Raw genomic sequence first — 23,307 nt, 5'->3', positions numbered from 1 at the left:
TACATGTTCAAAGAAGGAAATATTGAAGGAATTTATATCTTTCTGGAGACAGCAAATATCAATTATTACTATTTTTAACCCGAGATGTATTCTAATCACTATTAGTAAATAACAGTAATTTTTATTTGTATTTGAATTGTTTTTAGAGACACTGATCTCCTAACACTTTATACGCTCAGTAAGATGTAGACAAATACGGTATTTGTATAATCAGGTGGGAAATGAATATAGTTATGTCAATAGCTACAATTTGTATTGAATGAATGAATGATTAACACATAAAAATGACAATGTTTAAAATGGATCACTATAAAACAGATACCTTAAACATATAAATTAATATTAAAAGTCATATTACAAATAAGAGAATTGTTACTGAGGAGCAAATAATTCAAAAGTAAATATTAGTAATGACTAGGTTACGGAGTGTTTCTAAAATTCTTGTTTCTTTTTAGATAAGTGTAATGCTCTATTGAAAGTACACAATAAATGTGTGAGAGCTAGAGCAAAAAATAAAAGTGGTGGAGAAAGAAGGATCTATACAGTAGACTATGTTAAACATTTTATTACATAGTTTCAGAGTAGAGTTATAATGATGACAAAGAAGAAGGAAGAGGAGCAGAAGGAGAAAAAGAAGCAGCAGCAATAATTTTAATTTCAAAGTGCTTTTTTATATTGTTACCTCTAACTTATAGATTAGCAAACTGAACCTAAAAGTATGGGTTGCCCAATATCTCATAGTCAATAAGTGATAGTGCAGAAACTTAAACCCAGATCTTTCACAAGTATTTCTAAAACCCATACCATTTCCACTATGATGTATTGCCTCTTTGTTCCCTGAATCTAGAAATATGTAGTAAAATTCTTAAATACTGTTGTTAAAATAGAAACCCCCAAATCAGTACTGAGTGTTCCACAGAATTTATAAAAATAAAAATCATTCTTTTAAAAATTATTACTGTTATATAAATTTATAGAGGACAAAATCCTCTTTGCATCCCTTCAGTTCTTACTATAGAGTCTTGGCAATGTGAAGGTGCTCCCAAAGCTATCAGGTGAATTGCATACTATGAAAGAAAAGATTAAGAATTTACAGAAACATATAGAAGACTTAATTCAGATAGGAGGCTCAGTAAAGTTCTCTCTGAGAGAGTATTTTATAATAAATAATACTTCATAGGGTTTACAGTCTAGCAGAGGAGAAAAACATTTAAGTAATAATTACATTACCACTTATCTATTTACAACTAAGGTCTACTCATAATCCTTGACTATACCACATAATTCCAAACTTAATTTATTTGTTGATATTATTCCTCAGCCTGCAAATAATATATTTTCTCCTTTATAGTGACTTAAGTCCTAAGTTTCTTTTTTTTTTCCAAGCCCTAGCTCAAGTTCCATTTCTTTTTATTTTTTTTATAATTTTTATTAAATTTATTTGGGGTGACATTGGTTAGTAAAATTATCTACATTTCAAGTGTGCAATTCTATAATACATCATCTATATATCACACTGTGTGCTCACCACCAAGTCAGTTCTCCTTCCATCACCATATATTTGACCCCTTTACCCTCTTCTACCACTCACCTCCCCCCCTTACCCTCTGGTAACCACTAAACTGTTGTCTGTATCTATGAGTTTTTGTTTGTTTGTTTGTCTTGTTCATTTGTTGCCCTCAATCTTATATCCCACATATGAGTGAAGTCATATATGGTTCTCGATCTATTGTCTGACTTATTTTGCTTAGCACAATAATCTCAAGATCCATCCATGTTGTTGCAAATGGCAGTATTTCATCTTTCCTTATGGCTGAGCAATATTCCATTGCATATATGTAACAAATCTTCCTTATCCAATCATCGTTCAAAGGACACTTTGATTGTTTCCATGCCTTTGCCACTGTGAGTAATGCTGCAATGAACATAGGGGTACATATATCTCTACAGATAAATGTTTTCAGATTTTCTGGGTAGATACCCAGAAGAGGGATTGCTGGGTCATATGAAATTTTATTCTTATATTTTTGAGGAACCTCCATACTGTTTCCCATAGTGCCTGTATCAATTTACACTCCCACCAGCAGTGTATGAGAGTTCCTTTTTCTCCACAACCTCTCCAGCACTTGTTATTACTTGTCTTGTTGATGATAGCCATTCTAACAGGTGTGAGGTGGTTTTGATTTGCATTTCCCTAATAGCTAGTGAAGTTGAGCATCTTTTCATATATCTATTGGCTGTTTGCATATGTTCTTGGTCCTCTGCCCATTTTTTTTTTTTCTTACTAGCAATTCACCAAGCATTCTACCTCCACTGAGTATCTTTAGCACTTAATGACATTTTCAGTTATGGCAAATGGGTTTCATCTTGGATTCCAACTTCCATCAATTGGTTAATGGTTGTCTAAAGTGTTGTTTTCAGCAGGATTCTGGGGTCAAGTTCTGGTTTAGTGGCAAAGAGAACCATGATGGATTAGTGATTTCCTTCAGAAAGGGGAGAACGAGGATATCGGGTCTAGAACATTCATTTGACAAGAGTGCATGATTTTTTTTTTTTATAATTTGATACCAAATCCAGGTCTAGAGCATGCATTTAACATTGAGATCGCCACATATATAAATATACTATATATATATATATATATATATATATATATATATATATATAATATATCAATGTATATTATATCTCCTCAAGTGTACCATAAGATTCTTTTAGTCAAGAACCATATATGCCTTGCAAAATAGGGATCTGCTGATGATAATGAAATTACATTTTTAGAATTCACTTATTACCATTATTCATAAACTCCATTTATTTCTGCTTTTCTCAGAAGATTATCAATAGTAAACCCACTTAAAAGGAACTTTGTAACATAAACTACAAAATTTAAGTCAATATGTTACCATTATCATCTCCAAGTTCAAATTAAACATTAGGAAATAAGTAATATTTAAGAATTAAATAGATGCCTGCTAAATAATATAGTGAAACAAAGAGAAGTTAAGGTAAACAAGCATTTTTAAATGGACTTAAACCTCTTTCTAAAAAATTCCCAAATCTATATCTTTTAAAACATATTTTATACATTTATTATGTCTGAGAATTTTTATCCTTTTTTTATTATTGCACATAGTAAGTGTTGAAGAAATGCATGTCAATTAGTTGAGAGTTAGTTACACTAGAGGTATGGTTCCATTTTACATTCCCCCTTCTAAGCAAATGTATTTATCATATTCCATAACAGCTCACAGTTTGTTATACATTAACTGCTCATTCTCTGTGCCAATAAGACTGTGCTGGAACAGCAAATGAATTTGGTGCATTCATTTAAATGATTTTGCGAACCGCAGGCTACCCAGTTGTCTAATGATAAGAGAGCCCCAAAGCCACCTGATCACCATTACACTCCTTATTTTTTTGGACTAGCATGGTCAGTCCTGTCAGAATCTCAATACTGAGAAGAATGAGAAGGAAAAGTATACCTCAGCTATAATCATGAAAAGGAGTTTTATTAATTCAGGCACCAATGATGATGTGGCTAGATTGGAAGGAGAATGGAATATAGGATCTGAAGTGCTTTATCTGCTCCAAGACCAACGCTGGTTTTGGCACTTCTCTCACTCTAGTGAGTTGCAAAAAAACAAGCAGGTGCTAGCAATCTGAGAGACCACATGCCAGCTACAGCTGCTTCAAACTGATTCAATTACATCTGCCTGAATAGTCCCAGGACATCAAACCAGTTGAAGAGATCCACAGGCTGCAAGGAGACCTAGTCCTGGGACAACCACCTGCACATCTCCAGGTCTGGATATAAGTGATCATTCTATCCCTGGTCACAGGAAAAGAGAAAGGGGAAAATGTAATTTTAATTCACTTTAAAATTAAAAATTGGTTGGAATGAGGCACAAAATCTTGAATCTTCATATTTAAAATCTCACAGTAGTGGAGGTCTTAAGGATACTTTCAAACAGCCTGATTCTGCGAGACCATTTCCCAAATCACTGGGTCCAGCACATTTACAGAACACGCTCTTGGGATCCGGACTTCGCTCCAAACCTTGTTTGTACAAAAAGGGGCCAAACAGCTGGGAAATTCTGGAGTGGAGTGTGTCCTCATTAGTTCCCATCTGCCACCAGAACTCAGCTCATGGCAAGTTTGGCTAAGTCCTGGTGTACTCAGGTCCAAATGTGGGTCAGTTTTAATTACACTATACAGAATTCAGTGTGCAGTTTTTAAATCCTTATTATACAGCACAGAGGAATGGGCAGCTCTCCAGCTAATCAATTTTTTAAAAGTACATATATAAAAATTTTTAACCAGGCTAGACAGACAGTGGGTGGGAAAAAAAAAGTCTTATAAATGAGTACAAGGGTTACTTAAGAGAATTATTAGTGAAATTGGGTCATGAACAAGTCCTGCTTTAGAACTTTCAAGTGAGAAACAAACTGTTCCTTTGGGGAGATAAGGAATTTAAATCAGGTACACAGTGCCCCTTGTTCTTCAGTGTGAAGGAGCAACAATAAGGGTGTGGCCCATTTAGAGGAAACACCTACAGGAGTACTGGCTTCCGCATAAGCAAAGATAGCCCCTATTTTGTCATTCTTCATCCCTAGCACCTTCCATGTTTCTCACTCATGGAAGGGACTGTAAAAAAAAAAAATCACAAACTTCCTGTTAAAAGTAAACACCAACCACAACAACGATGAGGGAGAAAGGGAGAAAAAGAAAGAGGAGCAGCGCAGACATGTGCTGAGGAGTAGGCTTTGGACAGGACTTGGATCTCAATGCCATCCACACCCATGGGGGCCAGAATCCACCCGTACAGGCCATGTTCAGGATCCGTCCTATCCAAAAGCTTCATCAGGCGCAGGAGAGCTAAAACACCAAGACTTCACGACATCCGTCAGTGAAAAAAATCAGGAGTGAAGATGTAGGCAGTTGCTATTGGGCATTTATGCAATGGTGCCTAATGCACCATTTTTTATGGATGAAATGTCCTTTGGCACAAGCCCTAATGACCCCCACCACAAAGAAAAAAACAAACAAACAAAAAATGTAAATGCTCAAAGTAACTTGAGGCTTTTGACTGAGTTTTATGAAGCGTATCCATTAAAAAGGTGGCGTCAAATTCTGGGATCACATCCTAGCATTTAACATTTATTGGCTGTGTGATCTTGGAAAAATTGCTTATCCTCTTTGAGTTTAAATTTTCTCACTTGTAAAATAGGGAAAAGAACATCTACCTAATAGGTTGCCATAAGGATTATCAATAATATATGTAAAACATCTGAAATATACATCACTCAATAAATGTTAACTATTATTAACCCAACTGTTATGAGTTGAATTGTGACTCCCCACCTCCCAAAACAAAAAGATATGTTGGATTCCTAACCCCAAATACCTTAAAATGTGACCTTATTTCAAGATAGGGTCTTTACAGAGGTAATCAAGTTAAAAGTAAGATCAGTAGAGAAGGCCCTAATCCTATATGACTGTGTCCTCATAAAAAAAAGGAAATTTGGACACTGTGACATATACGCATAGAGGAAAGATGATGTGAACAGACATGGAGGAAGATGGCCATTTACAAGTTAAGGAGAGAGGCCTAGAACAGATCTTTCCCTCACAGCCCTCAGAAGGAACCAACATTGTCAAAACATTGATTTCAGACTTCTGGACTGTGACAAAACAAATTTCTGCTGTTTAAGCCACCCAGTTTGTGATACTTTGTTACGGCAGCCCTAGCAAACTAATACCCAACTAAATAAAAATTTCATTAATCATTAATATTTACCTTGACTCATCATGGTCAAAACTGTACACGAGACAAGTCAACTTTATTAACTCTGCTAAGTAATGGTCTATCCATAAATTATCTAGTGCTTTTTCCCTTAGTTGTTTTCTGATTGCTGTTCAGAAAGATACTACTGCATTATAAAAAGCCTGGCAGAAAAAAAGAAAAAAAAAACCAAACTGGTTTACTGTAATTAAGATCATCTAGTTTTTATTAAAGATAATTAAGGGGAAATCATATATACAAATTCACAAATCCACTTTTCTACTGTTGATGGAGTTTGCATTGGAGGCAATCAGGACATTTTCCCACACTAATTTTCTTCTCAAGGAAAAAAGACAGCGTTATGCAGCCATCTACTCATTTCTAACTATGATCACTAAACCTGTGGCTGCATAGATTGTGACAACCTTGCCAACAGAACCACCTTCAGTTCACTAGGATGCGTGTAGGAGTACATAGACTAATTGGCAAGTATGGATTCTTCATTGTTTATAAGAGATTGGTTTTCAGAGTGTCTGACTTTCAAAAGAGGGGTGACAGTTGTCAGGACTTGTATCAACAGCCCTTCCATTGAAAAGTACATTTCCAAAATCAACAGACCTTGTAGTGTATGTAATTATCTTCATCTTAAGATTTTCTTTAAATAGCCCAGCCTTCTACAGAAATACAGCACGCATAGCTAGAAATGGTGAGTCTAATCACACTGAACTGAGATACTCAACCACTATCATGAAAGACATAACTTTGTCAAAATTAACTTTCTTAATGGGTGAATCCCATACTTCCTCCAAATTATTTTACTACTTATCATAACAACTTTTATATTTTAATATAGGGAGAGAGAAGAAAATTAATATGTAGGGAATACTGGTGGATGTCATGCACTAAATATTTTGCATATCTAATCTACTTTAATTCTCACATCTATTGTTAAAAAGGTAGACATTGTTACCATCATATTTCAGATAAAAAAAAAACTTGAGGCTTAGTAAGGTTAGGCAGTCTTGATTATGTCACAAAGCTACTAAATTGTGGCACTGGGATTTCAGAGCACGTCATTTGGACCCCAAAGCTCCTAACCTCAAATGCAAGCAAGACATTTAGAATCCAGAGATCCTAGAAGCATCACTGGCTTTCAAGATGCTGCTTCATTTAAGGTATTCACAGACTCCTTCAAAGCATCTGGAGTCACTTAGATAGTAATGTCTTGCTAAACCTCAGTTTATTCTCCTTATGAAGAAACCAAAGGCTCCAATCACTTTAGATAAAATTAATCCCACTATAAGAATACCTGAAGGTCTTTTAGATTTGGTGCAATGATAGCTTGTCTTATGCATATGGCTAGTGTTCCCCGAACTTGACATAGTTCATTTACTTCCTGGAGAAAAACCAATCAACTCTCCAATTACTAATAGAAAAAAATTAACTCTAATATTTTTTCCCATGAAGTATCTCACACTAGACCAAGAATCAAGAGTTCTGAGTTCAAATCCTACATCTCTCACCTACTAGGCTATATAGACCTGACAAGTACATGACTTATCTGAGCTTATTTTCTTACCATGGATAAAATAAAGATGTTAGGTAGATGACCATTAGGATCCCTTCAAGTTCTAACATTACATGTTTTTAAGAATCTCTTCTAAAAAAAAAAAAAGGAATCTTTTCTAAAGCCCTAGAAGCAGAGGTAACTTTGGATAAAAACTTTAAGACAATCTATGTGACAATGTGCAGACCAGAATCAGTCAATTGGATGGCCTTTCTTTAGTATCTAAGTTGTAGTAGTGGTGACAGTGGTGATAGAAATAATACTAGTGTAGCTACGATTTACTGAGCACTTACTATATACCAAGCACCGAACTAAGAATTTTTACATATATTGTCTTATATTTAATCCAACACAACAATATATGAAGTAGATACTATTATTTCTCCAATTTTATAAACGAAGGAACAAAGGAACAGAAAGATTATGTAGGTAACTTGACTGGGTCCATGCTAATAAGTAGTGAAGCCAAAACAGCTCTGCTGACACACCTTTGTCTCCTACTAGCCTGTGTGCTCTCTGAGGGCAAGGGCTTTGTTGTACTCAGTTAGCCTAGCACTGCCTCACACAAAGAGTAGGCATCCTCTGTGGAATAAAAGGAAGGAAAGAAATGAGAAAGGGAGGGAACAAAGAAAGGGAAAGAAGAAAGAAATTACCCTAGACCCGCTATGTTCTAAATAAATGTTGATTTTCTTACTTTATTTCTTTTTTCTTTTTTAAATTTTATTGCGGAACAGTGTGTTCTTCCAAGACCCATCAGCTCCAAGTCAAGTAGTTGTGGAGGGCACAGCTTCCTTAGTCCATGTGGGAATCGAACCGGCAACCTTGGTGTTATGAGCCTGTTCTCTAACCACCTGAGCTAACCAGCCACCCCCTTACTTTATTTCTTTAACCCTGAAATCACAAGGAAATCTGCAATTATGCCCAAGAATCCTGGGGCTTAGAAATTTCTCCCTCCTTGAGATTTCATACTGTCATTCCTGGTACAAGTCACTGAAGCAGCTGCTGTTATCTGGGTTAGTATTCTAGCTAATATATGTTCTTGGCTGATGTCTTAATTTCTAATGTTGATACTAACAAAGGAATATAGTTTCATCTACCATACTAAGGTTTCAGAAGAAACACAATAATGTCCTTGATATCGGTCTCTCACCCACTGATGTAAACTAGAGTGAAAAGCAAAACAAAACAAAACACTGTTCCCAGAGGAAAAGTACTTCCAAGCCTAGCAGCACCCATGAATATCATCAACTAGTGGTACCAAAATTTGAGAAGCCTAAACAAGGTGTTTTGATGTAATAGATATTGGCTCATTATGCAGCCTCCACCATTCTTATTATGACTGATTTAGGCCACACAAAATAGGACTTTAGAATGGCCTATCTAAAGCAGGTCTTAATTACCTTATTTTGACTCTATCTCTACTTGGCTTTATGCCTACTTATTTATAGTTAGAATTTTGTCAATAATAGAAACCATAATTATAAACATGTATACAGTAAACACAGGGCCCATTACTTGTATTTATCAAAACACATTTTAATATGTTACAGATTTTTAATATGATCTGATCTTACTTGACCTGGAGAAAGTCAACATACAATTTATTTTTGTGTTTTCAGTGAGCTAGAGATGGGGAAGTGTGGGGAAAACAGGGAGGGAGGGAGGAAGGGAGGGAGGGAAGGAGGGAGGGAGGGTAGAGAACAAGCAATTGCTCAGGAAATTTACAGCATTAATCATATTAACACAGAAGAGTAATTTATTCCTATGCTGCAAAGTATTTCCAAGGTGACAAGTTTCATTCGACTTAGTCATTGATGCTTCAGCGTTGTGTGTAAAATAAGGATAATATAAAGACTTTTCTCATAGTCAGTTAAAATGAATATAAAGCATATTGCAAATAGTGTGGTGTCAATTCTTAATTATAATGAGGATCAATTCTTACATATTCATTTCTCATTTTAAAGACAGAATTTATCAGTTGTCTCATCTGTGTCTAATCAACAGTATGAGAATTAAATGAAGTCCATATAGAACCATCCAAAATATATAATGAGTAACAAGTTTCTGGGACTCTAGCCCTCTATTTCTAATACAATCCCAGACATGTTTTATTTATATATGCATTCATTTAACATTTGTTGACAACCTACTATGTTCAAAGCATTGTGTGGAAAATCCTCTTCTTAGCATCTATGTTTCCTACTTTCAAAGAGGTTAAATTCATATTATGGTGATTTATTAAAAAAAAAGACTTAAATGGGTCAATAAATGGAAAAGGTACACCAGCTCTGGGATACTCCTTAGCATTTTTAATATGTTAATGAGAATAATGCCAGTCATTTGAATAAGTTTTCGATATCTGGAATTTGGGACTATCAAATAAATTATTTAAGTAAATATTTTTTATGGTGAGCTGCAGCTTTTTATATTGCATTTATATGACTTTTCCTAACTAGTACAAAATACAGTCTATAATAACATGTCTATATTAAAAATGTAGATGTCTGTTCAGAAAATATATAGAGCTATTAACTAAAAGTAACCACATCACTGACAGCAACACTTGGGAAAATACCAGGTGACTAGGCTTGATGAAAGAAAAGAATAATATTCCAGCCTTAAAAACTACATCTGGATTTTAGCCCCTTTCCTAAGATTACTATTTAATTTTCACTTTTTCCTCTCTCAGTTCCACCCAACTGCCACAGAAACCCATGCATAAAATCAAGAAATCATCTTACAATATACCCTTAAATTTTCTGAATATGTCCCATGTGTCCACTAATAGCCAAATGCTTTCAAATCTGTTCAGCTAAATGGATCAATAACTACATCCAGCCTCACATAGTGGGGTTGCCAACATGGTGAAATTGAGCCAAACACAAAATGTGTCTACCAGGACAAAAATTATTATCAACCCACTTATCTGGAGAGATCTACTCTCCCAGGTATTCTTTAGAGAAGTTAACATACACATTATCTAGGACAGTTAACTGAAAAATATTTGAGACTCAGAATGAAGGATTTGGAGAAAATATTTGGGAGCTAAAACCCGTGAGTTTTACAACAAACAAATGTACTAGTTCAAGGTCTACATCAAGTAAGAATCTTTCAGATTCTGAGTACACAAAATACGTAACAGCACAAGCAAACTGCTAACATGCTTCTCTGTGTGCTCACCCATATGACACAGCTGCAAACAACAATTGAGCAGGTGCAACCAAGCTTTTGAGAATTCCTGCCTGTTGCCCAAGAACCACAACACCGCATGGTTGAGATTTTAAACAGGTGCAAACATTTTTTTCCACTCCTGTAGTGCTTGAGAAGTGCAGCAGACAGTACATCTGCAACCACTCCTTACCTAAAGCAACCACCACAGAAAACAAACTCAAAAGCAGGAAAAAAACAAGTTTGAAAATAAAGCAAAAATGTCAAAAACAGTGGTTTTACAATAATTTGACCCCACATCAACAGTCATTTTAATAGTATAGTTCCATAAAACATTCTCTAGTGTTTCACCAGATGAATGCTTTGTAATTAAAATTATTCTGCCTCATCAAATCTCAGAAATGTTTATTTGATTCTTATAATAGAGTAAAAAGCAAGGTATGTAAAAAATGTACTATGCTTGGAAGCTGTCAATATTTATAAGTACTCAAAAATTAACATTTTCACATTATGAAATCTGTAAGCAATTTTAATACATAAAAATGTAATAACTTGTCAGTTAATACATAGATTTACATAACTATGGTAATTCATATACATACCTGTGCAGCTATGGGGCACAGACAGACTTGAAATTTATCAGGTACCTAAAATGCAAAACAAATATATAAGTAAAAGTTAATTTTCTAAGTAAAGCCAGTATTATGCTAAGACAATTTCTGCAGAGAAGTAGGAAAAGACAGCAATGCTTTAAGAGGTGAATTATTTTATCTCTCTATTTTCCCCAGAGGATATTTCAAATCACCTTAAATTCATATGTGTGAATATACACACACAGAGTCCTCTAATAGTGTTATCAAAACAAGGACCATCAAGGGACTAGGACTCACCATGGACTCTGAAACGAAAATGCTTTCACTAGAGAACGAGGCACACTTTGAAATGATTTTTTTTTTTTGGTATTCTTCCAAGACTATTGCCTTTCTAATACAAATATAACTGCTACTCTAAAATGAAACCACTCAGATTCATCTGCACTGAGTTTAGTATATTGGTAAGGAAGAAACTTACTTTTGCTTTTGTAGAACAGCCCACAAAAATGCATACATAAATAAAGTAAACTTTGAGTGTTCATTAAATTTAGTTTCAACAGCAAATAGAAATGAGATTGACTGCTACAAGAGGGAATGAATGCTAAAGCCACACCAGATATAATGCCTCACCGAAGCACTTGGAGAAAACTGCCAATGAAGTAGGTATCGGTACAGAAGACAACATAAGTCCAGTTAAACAAAAGTATGCAGAGTTTACAATTAGACCTGAACTATATTTGCGTGTAGGTGGGAACTGTATTGCAACATACAGCCTCCAAACTACTGGGACACTTGAAAATATTTCATAATTCTTTCTAAAAGCAAACTAAAGTGTTTAACTCATACACTTCTCAGCATAGTGGATGACAGTAACATATTAAAGTCAGTTGATCTATATAATACTTGTTTAAGAGTGTGTAGAGGTAATAATCAATTTTGATGATTGTTTAATAAAACACCATCTCCATAGACTTCTGATGAATTTGTGAACTGTTAAAAAATTTTCTGGAAAACTATTGGGTAATATGTATCAAGAACTTAAAGTTCAAAATCTGTACACATTAATTACTTCTAGGAATCCATCTTACATAACTGAAAACAAACAGAGGTTTATGTTAAAAAGATTATTTTTATGATAGAAAAAAACTAAAAGCAACCTAAATGTTCAACAGTAGAAAATAATTAAATAAAACATAGCACATCCATATAAAGGCATATTTTGTAACGATCCACAAGATACTTTGTGGTACTATAATGTTATATAAACCTGATGAAATTGCATGGAAGAGGAAAAAATACAAAGAATACACAAAAATATTGAGTGATTGTATCTGGATAATAAGTTTATGGATGATTTTAATTTTTTCTTTCTATTTTCATAGTTAACCTCTATAATACACTTTATTGTATAATAGGATAAATATTAGTTGGCAGCATAAGAGTAAAAAAGTTATAGAGTGCCATATGGAAATCATAAATCTAACCTTCTTAAGTGAAGTAAATTAATTCAGTTACACATAAAATCCACCAAGTATACCCTACAGTGACAAACTCATCCTCACTGCTTCCTCATATGGGTATAGCCAGGGTCTCTGTCATCCCACTGTTTTAGAACCTATACCAATAACTCAATAACACATTTTTAATCATTTTAGTAAAACTTCTTTAATTATGCAGAGTGAAACGATGGCAAGAACAATTTAGGACTGCAAATCTGTTCAACCTAGTACAGACTAATTTATTCACTAAGTAAACAATATTTAGTGAGTATCCATTACATGCAAAGTGTTGTGTTTGGCATTATGACATGCTAAATAAAGGATAAATGAGAACACATATCATACTCTCATAGAGCTAACAATTTAAGAGGGCTAAAAATTATATACATATACCTTCCTATTAATTTTACTGTGAACCCAAAACTGCTCTTTAAAAAGTCTTAGAAAACAAACAAAAAAAGCTAAAACACAAAACAAAAAAATGTACATACAGCTCACAGAAAGATTACAGTTTGAGGCATTTGTGACCGATCTGATATACTTTAAAGCATGAAAACACAGATCAGGTTTATTCTTTTATATTACAGAGTAGAAACTGATATTTAGGTTACAGTCAATAAAAAGCTGAGTACATGAGTGTGCATCACAGATAAAATTACCTAGGAAATTACATTAGGTATTTAACTTTTTTCCTTATGTGATCTACTTTTTGTTAATACACAGTTATATAATAAGAGACCAGATATGAGGGGATATTGATCCCATCTCAGATGCCAGATGTGTAAAACTGTCTTAGATTATCGCAGGCCACATAAAACATATGCACAATTATTAACAGGCTACAGTTATTTATTGTCAGCCAAAGTGAATAAGTGAGTCACTTACTAACCCTGCCAAAGACAATGTTCTAGCCCCACCACCAGGGAAAGAAAAGGCGGTTAGGAATGGATAGACAGAGGCTGGGGGCATGCCTAACAACCAAAGGTAGTGGTGGTGGTGGTAGCAGGGGGTTCCATTTTTGTTGTGCAGAGAAAATTATGCAGCACAGGGTTTTTCTCAACAGCAATTCGATTTCCGTGCAGCTTGTAACAATAATCGTCCTATGCCCCTCTGAAGCTAGTGCCACACGACGGTTCTGAGGTTCAGTCGGTGGGGTCAGCCTGTATGAAGCCGTGCCAAGCACTAGGAGAGGCTATTTATGTGATCAATGATCCGTAGATCTAGGTTTCACAGAGTTCTGGACAGCAGCATTTACAGAAGGTAGCATGGTAGCGAAGTGATTAGCTTTTGCTGTTGGACAAACCTGGGATCCAACTCCAGTTCCCTTTCTCTCGTCAACTGTGTGACCTTGAGCAAGTTACATTTTCCCCCTCTGTATAATGACAATCTTGTTATCTACCCTATAGGAGGACTGTTTGTGCATATTATATTACAGGCATGAAAAGGATCCAGCACGGCGCCTGCTACAAAACAAGCATTGCTAAATGGAAGTTATTAGTACTGTCTTAATTGGAGGAGAAAAAGAGGGGATGTCTGTCCCTTTATGTGCAGGGGCTAAACTATGCAAGGAATAAGGAGATAGAAAGATGACTTGCTCCAGAAAACACTCTGTATCCTACAACTCATCCAAGAGCCACTCATGTGGTGGATATTCACAGAAGCTCTCTGAATCAGGATACACTGTAACAATATAAATAGCCACCAGAAGCAACCCTAACCAGCTCCTTTAAGCTGCCATCTCTGTTACTGAAGAGGAAGGTAGTAGGATCTAAGTAGTAACACGTGCAACTTGTAACTAATACTGCCCATTTTCCTTAGTGAAAAATGAAGGCTCATTTTCCACACTTAACTGAAACAATCAAGATATGAAAAATAAAGACAAAATGAGTGTAATTATTCAACTTGTGTCAAGCCAAAGTGTTGTGGGCTCTTTAACCATCACTTGTGGGCAGTATCACCTATTTGTGTATTCTAAAGAGACCCTGCAAAATGACCTGAGCTCACATGTAATTCAAAATTTGCAAATATAAGTAAAAAACAGTATAGTCAGTTTTTTCTCTCAAGGCCTTGAACACATAAATGAATGCATGCTGCTGCTGTTCTAGTCCTTGTTTCTGTTTTGGTTTAGAGTTAGCACAGATCCAGAATTCTTTAAACGCTATCTTCGGAATTCCATGCAGTCAGATAATCTCTAGAATTGTTTGGGTCACATGAGGGCGACATTACTATCAGCACCATTCTGAATAGAGATACACTACAGGATTTTTTTAAAGTTCTTTTTACTTCTAGGTGAGCACAGCTGTGTTCTCCAGTGGGAACTGAGCAGGGCCAGCCCAGTGTTGTGAAGTTGAGGGAAGTCTGTCTTTCCTCCCCATGCGTTGGGCCTGGCTAGAGATGGAACAGCGGGTGCTTAATGGTGCTTCTGGAGCCATTAATAAATCTTGTAGCTAATTCACGTAGGGCACTGACAGGGTCCTTGGCTGGGTCTGCTGGGGCAATGGCTCTATAAAAGGGCTCTGAACCTAAATTTAGACTAAAAAACATTTCCCCTACGACGGAATAAGCATCCTCAGGAACACTTTGCGTGCCCTGCAATTTAAATTTGACCTATTTTGAGAAAAGGCACTATGTAATCCCAAATACTTTTATTTTATTTAACATCTATTTACTTCTTCTAGACCCACTACTGAGCTGGGTGCTTTATCATTATTATATTGTTATTATAAAATATAGACTTTAATCAACAATAAAGCCAATTTAATTTTTAAAAATAGAGATGCCCTAATTTCTGTAGTTTATCTGAACAGAAAGCCTATGAAGAGTAAGAAGAATTATAATTTTAAAAGTAGGCTTGGAAAACTCATTAATTATGCTTAATTTCGTAACTTACTGAGTTACACTTATCCCTTCATGCTTAAAAAAAAAAATCTACCTTTCTATCAGAAAAAGAAGTCTGAGAAGCAACAGTTATCTATTTATCAACTCTGTGAACTGGAAACAGATAAAGGACAATAAGGAAGGAAGAGGAAATTATATGATAAACACCATTAACCCAAGGGCACAGTTGGTCTGTCTAGACCTCAGGTCAAACCAACTATAATAAAGCTACAAAATGCATGAAAAACTAAGCTTATAAAAAATGCTATATTTGATTTTTCTAGTGTTAATGGCTACCACTTAAAATGAAACAATTTAGTATCAAAGTTTATGGGAAAACATGATAAATTTAAACTCTCAAGTAGAAACCTGATCTACAACACACTACATGTTAATAACTCTATCCTGTAATCCACACTTCACAGTGTATTGAGGAGAAAATAGTTTTAATTAGATGACTTTTAAAACTTAAGAGATAGTTATGAAACTGAACAAAACTAGAATTCAGATAAACATTAAGAATTATATTTTGAAAATGCTCTCCACTTGAAGTTGTAACTATGGAAAGGAATTATTTGTCCTTGGGGAATGTGAAAATTCTACTGACTTGCTTGTACACATCTAGGGGTCTTAGTTTAGGTACCACCTCCTCTAGAACCTGATGTTCTGTGCTTAATCTTGTCATAATCATCACACTGCATTGTAACACAAGGATGGGGGTTTTGTCTTATTCATCATTATATCTCTAGTCCTTAGCACAGCACCCAACAAATAGTAGGTACGACTTAAATATTGGTTAAAGGAATGTTGAATTAATCGTGCTGCCATCTACTTCTGATGATTAAGAAAATTCACAAGCATAAAAAATTAGGGAATGATTCCATATAAATTTTAGGATTATATGTTCTATTTCTGTGAAAAATGTCATTGGTAGTTTGATAGGAATTAAACTGAATCTATATATTGCCTTAGATTGTACTGACATTTTAACTTTTTTAATTCTTGTTATCCATGAGCATAGTATGTGTTTCCATTTATTTGTATCTTCTTTAATTTCTCTCTTCAGTGTCTTATAATTTTTGAATACAGGTCTTTTACTTCTTTGGTTAAATTTATTCCTAAGTATTTTATTGTTTTTGAAGCAATTGTAAATGAGATTGTTTTCTTAATTTCTCCTTCTGATAGTTTATTATAGGTGTATACAAATGCAACTGATTTCTGAATATTAATTTTTGTATCCTGCTACTTTACTAAACTCATTTATCAGTTCTAAGAGTTTTTTGGTGGAGTCTTTGGGGTTCTCTAATAATATTGAATGTCAACTAAATTTTATATATATATATATATATATATATATATATATATATATATATATATATATATATATATATATATTGTCATGGGATATGGAGTACAGCATAGGGAATCGTGTCAATGGAATTGTAACAGCTATATATGATGTCAGAGGGTCAATAGATTGGGGGAAGGGTGTTATCACTTTATGAGGGATGAAATGTCTATTGCATTCTTTTGTACGCCTGAAACTAACAATAAAATAAAATAAAATAAATTTAATTAAAATAAAAAGAAATAATGACTTAAATCTTTCTAAATTTAATGAACGCTATAACCCCACCAGATCCAAGCAGCTCAAAAAAAAAAAAAAAGTATGGAATGACATTCTTAAACAAATTGTTTTTCAACCTTTAAAAGAGGAACCTTCCAACCTCTTTTCTTCCAATTTTCCTTCCTTCTTTTCCTCTTCATATTTACAAAACTAAATGATGAGAATCTGAATCTCAAATGTTTACAACAGGTTAGAAAGTCTGCTTGGTTTGGCCTCAGGCTGGGCAGAGGTGAACTATCAAAATCCCACTTGTTAACAGACACCGAGTGTGGTAGAAGCTGAAACAGAGTTCCCTGAGGTTCTGCAGTTCCTAGCCAATTGTTTGGTTCTTCTACTCTCTCTGAGGGGCTGCCCCTGAAGATTATTCCTGAGACAGAACCCTCCATTATTTTATTATTTTGTGGCCTTTATGACAGTTTGAATCACTCATATGATTAGTGGTTTATGTGTTTATTCTCTCTCCCCTACTAGGTTATACACTCTACAGAGACCACATAATTTTGTTTGGCACTCTATAACCAGGGTCCCGTTTAGTGCCTGACACACAATAAACACTCAATAAGTATTTGTCAAATGTGTAAATATGGGGTTTGGGGCAGCAGCTTTAAATCAAGAGACTAAAAAATGAGGTAGGTAACAGCCACTCCAACTGTTCTTTTCTCTCCATTCCAACTCTATCTACCACTGTTACTGTAGGTACTCTTTTACTGTAAATATTCACTCAGTAGCAAGTCAGGAAAACTTCAAAAGCGACTCTAGGTAGCCTAAAGATAGGACATCTAGGAGAAGCAATGGAATTATATATAATGAGAACAGCAACCACTTCCAATTAGAAGTTTGAAGTTTGAATTTTCCAGCTTGCTAAGTGTGTAATCCTAGGGGAAACTTACATAATCTCCTTAATACTCAGTTTCATCTTATGTAAAATGGGAGAATTTTAGCTAACACTTAGTTTTTAATGTTTTGAATGAGGCTGTATATAGGAAAGCAGCTGCTAGTATAATTTGTGGCATTTAGGAGAAGGGCTCACTACACAAGTTCCTTTGCATTCGCCAGCCAGTGTCTGCAGAAAGACAAAAATATGATTTGCCTAAGACCAGGAGCAGACATTTTAGGTAGAGAAAAATGGAAGAAACAAGGGCTCAAAGGTAGAAAAAAAAAAGTAAGCAGGTGTTAGATACAATAAGTAAAAACCAGTATAAGACAGAGTAGTAGGAATATATAACAGCAGTTAGAAATGAAAAGAGATTTTAACTTGATAGAAAAATTGCCAAGAAAGGTATTAGCTTTTCCCTTAGGTGACACTGCCTTCCCTTCATATAAATAAAATAATTGCTACTACTATAGTTAGGAGAAAAATCAACTGAGATGTACATTAAACACATATTAGAGATTTAATATTCTTCACATGATTTCACATGCTGGAAACTCAGCCTGTGTAAATATAGCCATGAACTTTATTATTTACTATGATAAAGTAACAGCATATCCTCCTCTATGTACTACCTGTAGAGTTATAAAAGGCAAATGTGTACTTGCTCTTTAGGTACAATTACAAGGCAGGAGAATGCAGAGTCAGGCTCTGTCTTTGCATTTTGTGCTTCTCAGACATGCTGGCTACCAACATGGGAAGAGAAACTTGGTATCATGAAAACTTTACAGGAAAATCTTTTTTTCACACTTAGTTGCTTTCATTTTCTCACTACTTTAGTCAAACTTATGTCAGCTTCCTCATTAAAATTATTTTCTGCCTAAATCATTATCTTTCTAGTCTGTGTATATGTGAGTGTGTGTGTGTGTGTGTGTGTGTGTGTGTGTGTGTGTATTCTTTCCTTTGTTTTCAGATAAAGGAAGAGAATAAGAGGTCTCAGATGCATTGCATACCAAAAGTAATCACTATGCCTCCATGCTTCAGTACTTGCCCACCTTGTACCAATAAGTTCATGAGAAGTGTTCATTTGAGTTCATGGACTTTGTGCACCTGTTGTGATAAACTGCTTTTTTAATAGCCTGTCATCTGCATGAGGGTTGGAATCTTCTCTAAATTTCTTTCTTTCTTTCTTTGTTTTTTTTTTTGTTTTTTTTTGTATCATCACCACCTAGTTCAGGGACAGGTACAGAACACAACCACTGAATATTTCATTCATTTGTTAAACAAATATTTATTGAATACTTGCTATGTGCCAGGCATTGTTCTAAGTGGTGAAGATATAGGGGTAAACAAAATAGATGAAAATTTCTGATCCCGTTGAGATTATATTTTTATGTGGGCAACTGACAATAAGCAAGACAAATAAGCTAAATATATAGGATGATAGGCAACGGACCCTGCTAAGGAATTAAAATAAAAATAAATCAAGGAAGGGGGAAATAAATGCTGGGATGGGGAAGTTGAAGTTGAAATTTTAGATAGGGGGCCAGTGATAACATCATTAAAAGGTCACATTCATGTAAAGGCCTAAAATAAATAAAGGAATGAGTTTAAAAAATATCCCTGGAGTAAATGCCAAAGGAATGGGGAATACAAAGTCCCCCTTGTAGGAGCATTCTCTTCTGTTTTCTATAAAAATATCAGGCTAGACTCTCACAGAAATACTAACATTAAAACACAGTGGTGCTACATTTAAAGGAGTAAACACACAAACACATACACAAACAAAAAAAAACATTTTAAAAGTTTGATCTCACAAGAAAGAAATTAAAATTCCAAGAAGATAGAAACTCAAAGGGATGTGAGGGAAGGACATTTGGCATCACTACGATGCTACCATGAGACACCAAGGGTATTATCCAACTCAGTAATAACTAGGGAACCTCAGGGACCCAAAGCAAGTTTACAATAACTGCAGTCACAGAGAATGGCAACCAAGTAATACACCTGGAGTAGCCAGAAGAAGAAAATCCGCTCTAAGCAGGAAACCTCCACCAGCCCAGGCCATGTGGGAATCTCAATAAAAAAAAACAAACTCCAATAAAGAAGTGCTCACATATCAAAAGTATCAAACACATGAGGAAATGTTTTTCCATAAGGGAGTCAGCAGACACACAGTGCTTTAAATCAAATATGAGCACTAAGTTAAAAACTGAACGGAGCACGGCCTTAAGAACTGAAGTGACAGAAGGTTAATCTCAGGCTTTAGTGGGACACAATGTTTAAAATGATTAAAAAAAAATTTAAAAAGAGAGGAAAAACTAAAGAGGAAAAAACTGTGAAAGGTAGCTTGATAAATAAAAACAAAGAGATTTATAGAAAGAAAATTTTTACTATAACTAATATCTGAAATGAGGTATATCACATTCTAAGTAAAAGCATTATTAAGAACTAAAAATGGTAATTAAATAATGAAAATGAAATAATTTATCATCAAGATAAATTAAGAGAAAATAAACTGCCCCTCGAAGTATCTAACAGGAAAGACATAAAATATATGCAACACAAACAGCAAAATCTCAATACATATGAAAGAATTAAAATCATATCTAATTTCCTCTAATCACATTTAAATGCAGACTAATCACAAAAACATTTTCCCACCCCTCAAACAACTTCTAATGATTGGAATGTTTTTAAAAATTAAAACTTTAGATAAATCACGAGTCAAGGCTAATGAAATTTTGAAGATTAGAAAAATACATAGAACTCAATGACAATGAACATAATACATGCCAAAACTCAAGGGATGCAGCTAAAGCAGTTAATAAGGAAAAATGTATAGCTTTAACTTTACATGTTAAGAAAGAAAGACTAAAATTTATCAAATTAGGAAAGACACAATAAAGTAAAACCAAAAAACAATGTAAGAGCAGGAAAATAGCAAAATAATATCAGAAGTAAGTGAAATGAAAACAGTCAACAAAATAAAACATTGATTCTTTGAAAACACTAATATGATAGACAAATATCTGGGAAGTTTTATCATTAAAAAAAGAGAAGGTACAAGTAAACAGCACTAAAAGGGAAAAAAGGACAAACCTACTTGGAGATCTAAAATAATTACTGAATAGTATGAACAACTTTATGTTATATATTTGAACTAAATATTCAAGCTACTTTAAAACTTACATTAAATGGATAATTTTATTAAAAAATATAACTGACTTGAAAGAAACTGGTAAACCGGAACAGATTATTATAAATACAGCCATTACATAAGTAGTTAGAAATCTATATAAACACACACACACACACACACACACACACACACACACACAGGACCTAATACATTTAAAGGCAACACTTAGTCCCATTTGTTTAGTTTTGCTTTTCTTGCCCTTGCAGTATATCAAGCTAAAAGTTTTTTGCACAGGGAGCATTTGAGCTGTTGCTCCCTAGCATATGTCATCAGTTTGGCTCAAATACACTCATACATAAAAAAAGTTTCTGCACAGCAAAGGAAACCATCAACAAAACAAAAAGACAACCTACTGAATGGAAGAAGATATTTGCAAGTGATAGATCCGATAAGGAGTTAATATCCAAAATATATAAGAAACTCATATAGCTTAACAAAAAGACAAACAATCCAATTTAAAAATGGGCAGAGGACCTGAATAGATATTTCTCCAAAGGAGACATACAGACAAACATGAAAAGATGTTCAATATCACTAATTATCAGGGAAATGTAAATCAAAACCAAAATGAGATACAACCTCACACCTCTCAGCATGACTATCATAAAAAAATCAACAAATACCAAGTGCTGGCAATAATGTGGAGAAAGGGGAACACTTGTGCACTGTTGGTGGGATTGTAAATTAGTGCTGACATTATGGAAAACAATATGGAGACTCCTCAAAAAATTAAAAATAGAGCTACTGTATGACCCAGCAATTCCACTTCTGGGTATTTATCTGAAGAAAACAAAAACACTAATTTGAAAAGATATGGGCACCCCTATTCTCACTGAAGCTATTACAATAGCCAAGATATGGAAGCAACCTAGGTGTCCACAGATAGATGACTGGATAAAGTTGATGTGAGATAATAACACACACACACACACACACACACACACACACACACACACTGGGAAATTGCTCAGCAATAAAGAATGAAATCTTGCCATTTATGACAACATGGATGGACCTAGAATATATTATATTAAGTGAAATAAGTCAGGCAGAGAGAGATAAATACCACATAATTTTACTTATACATGGAATGTAAAAAAAGCAAAACAAAACAAAACAGAAGCAGACCCACAGATACAGAGAACAAGCTGATGGTTGCCAAAGGGAGATGGGGTTGGGGAAGGGCAAAATGGGTAAAGAGGGTCAAATATAAAAATATAAATTAAAGAAATATTAATAAATAATAAAAGAAACAACCTTTAAAAATATTGCAGAGGGCCGGACAAGTGGCTCAGTTGATTAAGAGCTCACTCAAGAGTGTGAGCTCTGAGCAACAGGGTCGCCGGTTCGATTCCCAGCCCGAGCTGAGCTGCCGCTGAGCTGCCAACAGGTGGAAGGATGGCTCAGCTAAAAAAGTAAAATAAAATAAAATAAAATAAAATATATTGCAGGAATTTCCTTCTATCTCATTTATCAGAAAAACAAAACAATAAGGATAAACAAACTATCTTCGCATATTTTTCATCATGTTTGACAGTTGAAGTAAAATTCATAAAGTCATTTTATGTGGTGTTTACTGCAGGTAGAGGAAATACTTAAGATAATTATATTTAAAAGTGGGGAGAGGTAAAGTTTCTTTACTCCATTTAAAGTAGTAAATTTTCATTACCAGCAAAAGAAAAACAAACAAATAAAAAGCCCACAGATAACATCATACTCAAATGGTGAAAGACTAAAAGTTTTCTGCCTAAAATCAGAAACAAAAATTTTAAGGCAATATTTCATAAACCTTCAAAATCCAGTTCATGTCTATGTTATAAAAACTGTACCACAGAAAACAGGAAAGCACCTCAACTCATTACATAAGACTATTAAACACTGATATCAAAACTAGACAAAGGACTTACGCCACTTACAAGAACAAACTCAAAATGGATTAAAGACTTAAATATAAGACCTGAGACCATAAATCTCATAGAAGAAAATATAGGGTCTAAATTTGCAGACATTACCCTAAGCAATATTTTTACTGATACATCCCCGTGGGCTAGGGAAGTAAAAGAAAAAATGAACATATGGGACTACACCAAACTTAAAAGTTTTTTCACAACAAAAGAA

At 34.5% G+C, this 23,307-nt stretch overlaps 1 protein-coding gene across 8 annotated transcripts in view; it reads right to left on the bottom strand.

Annotated features, from left to right (window-relative positions):
* ZBTB20 (zinc finger and BTB domain containing 20) overlaps window positions 1–23,307 on the bottom strand; it is a 769,723-nt gene that overhangs the window by 551,885 nt on the left and 194,531 nt on the right. For 6 of the 8 annotated variants that reach the window (XM_019652231.1, XM_019652234.1, XM_019652232.1 and 3 more), the window contains one exon: window positions 11,123–11,167. The gene's annotated coding sequence lies outside the window, so the exon portion shown is untranslated. Of the gene's footprint in view, window positions 1–11,122; window positions 11,168–22,446; window positions 22,471–23,307 lie in introns of those variants that run through there. The other 2 variants (XM_019652237.1, XM_019652236.1) reach the window with 2 other exon arrangements.

The sequence above is a fragment of the Hipposideros armiger genome, unplaced genomic scaffold (assembly GCF_001890085.2).
Source record: "Hipposideros armiger isolate ML-2016 unplaced genomic scaffold, ASM189008v1 scaffold_176, whole genome shotgun sequence".
NCBI lineage: Eukaryota > Metazoa > Chordata > Mammalia > Chiroptera > Hipposideridae > Hipposideros > Hipposideros armiger.
Note: the sequence above shows the minus strand (reverse complement) of the source record. Positions and strands in the feature narration are given on the sequence as shown.